We start from the raw sequence: 2,519 nt of genomic DNA on the forward strand, positions 1-2,519 counted from the left end.
TTTGGTTGTAGGTTTGAGAAGATTCAGTTATTTACTTGTAATTTTTTTTAAGCCAAGACATAATAAGTGTTCTATGTATTTTGCTTTCTAAAGCCAAAAGAGAAAAGAAAGTAAAGAAAAAATATATATACTATTAAAATAGAATTCATGATTTCTTTCATGTGTAATATTTTAAATGGACCATCTCTAGAAAGTTGATTTTTTTTTTCATGATAAAATCCTAACAACTTATTTAATTCTATTTTTATTCCATCAAAATATTATTAGATATGCATAATTTCAAAAATATAATATTCCATCAATATATAATTATATTTGCGTATAACAATTTATAATCTACTTAATAATAATAACATTTAATTACTCTAGAGTTTATACTTGTATAAGATCTAATTAATAATAATAATAATAACATTTATTATGAAAATACAATAATGTTAGAATTTTACCTTGCAAATAATAAACCAAATCAAATATTAAAAATCCTAACACTATTGTATTTGCATTATATTTATTAATTATATTATACATGTATCAATATTTATATAGGTATTGTGTTAACAAACATTTATTGATAAATATATAATATTTTAAAATAAAATACTATAGATTCAACCATATACTGTTTTATAATAAATCATTATATATATATATATATATATACTATAGTGATAAACATTCCATGCGTGATTTTTTTTTAATTTGGACAATTCTTTAAAATTTTATCAACTTTTACATGAATTAATTATAATATTTTATCTTTTTATTTGAATACAAATCAGTACCTTTTAAGAAATTTCAATATATTTAATGATAATAATAGTTTAAACTGATTAATTTTCAAAAATTCAATTTACAAATATTTTGTTAGAAAGATTCATTTCTCTTTCAAATTAAAAGAGGATATCTATCCAACTTAGTGTATTTTTCAAATATGATATTTACTACAAAATTATTTTGATGTACAATGTTTTATCGCTTTTTTTAATATGTTTTTTTAACAATATCTCAAAATATTTCTTCTCTACTATATAGGTCCAATATTATTTGTTTCCATATAAATTTTAAATTTAAAATAAAAAATATGTAAAGAGTATTGTTACATAATAATGTTTTCAAAATATTTTTTCGTACAAAAATACAAAATTTATAGTAATAATATATAAGCCACATAAACATAGCTATTATAAAATTACATAATATATAACACTAAATTACATTAAGTTATTTGTAAATTTTGTTATACTCCTTCCATATACAAATACATGATGTTTTAGCTTTTTTCTTTGTATAAAATGTATGATGTTCAATTTTTAGTTAATGCAATTTTATTTATAAATAAAATATTAACCAAAATGTAAAAAATGTGAGTGGTTGAATTTTATTGGAAATTAAATAAAACGTTAAACTAACTATAAGAAAAACCAAAAAGTAATAGATAAAAGTAAATATTTAATTTCTCTTAATACGTGTCAACAACCTTAAACATCATATATTTGTATCAAAAGAGGGTATAAACTAAAATATTCAAGTATATAAATAAAAAAACCCGCACGGTTGTGCGGGTCAAGATCTAGTGCAAATTTAACATAGCTTTCTAAAGCATGATTAGAAAAAATTTATGCTTTAGAAAAATATTTGGCTGCAGAATATTCTACGGTACTTCTTAAATACTTACCAATCATCACCAATATCTTTCGAGAATCAATGGCCTAAATTTACAACTTACAAAATCCAAATCAATCTAAAGAAGCAAAAACAAAAACAAATCATAATTTTTCATGTGTATATATATCATATCTATCTTTCGGTTTCATAATAAACAATAGAGAGATTTGCGTGGTTGGATTTCGGAATTCGAGTATTAATCCTGTAGATAAACGTGATTTTGCAGTTTTTTTGAAAAATATGATTATATGATTTTGACGAAAAAACGTGAACTTGTTGTTTTGACAGAAAACATAATTATCTGGTTTGACAAGAAAATGTAATTTTGCATTTTTGGCGGAATAAAATTTCAAGGCTTTGGGGGAAAAATGTGATTTGTGGTTTGAGGGAAAACATAATTTTGTGGTTTTGGCGGAAAACATAATTTGTTGTTTTGGCGAAAAATGAAATTTTGTGGTTTTAACCCAAAAAATGATTTGCGGTTTTGGTAGGAAAAAGTGATTTTGTGGTTTGCTAAAAAAGTAATTTTGTGGTTTTCTATAAAAAGTGATTTTGCGGTTTTGGCGTGAAACAAGATTTTACGGTTTTGAAGGAAAAATATAATTATGTGTTTTTGGTGGGAAAATGCGATTTTCCGTAAATACGATTTTGCGGTTTGACCGAAAAAGAATAAAATAATGAATACGAATTCAGTTGATGCAATGAATAAACAAAACATATGAATTAATTTTCAATTTGTTCTTTACTGAAATTCAAGGAAAACTTTTTCATAATTATTTTCATTGATAAGGAAATGAGTGGAATAGAATATGACCTATGTATTTGTAATTTGACAAAAAAAAATATAACAT

Source organism: Brassica napus, chromosome C4, assembly GCF_020379485.1.
Source record: "Brassica napus cultivar Da-Ae chromosome C4, Da-Ae, whole genome shotgun sequence".
NCBI classification, from domain to species: domain Eukaryota; kingdom Viridiplantae; phylum Streptophyta; class Magnoliopsida; order Brassicales; family Brassicaceae; genus Brassica; species Brassica napus.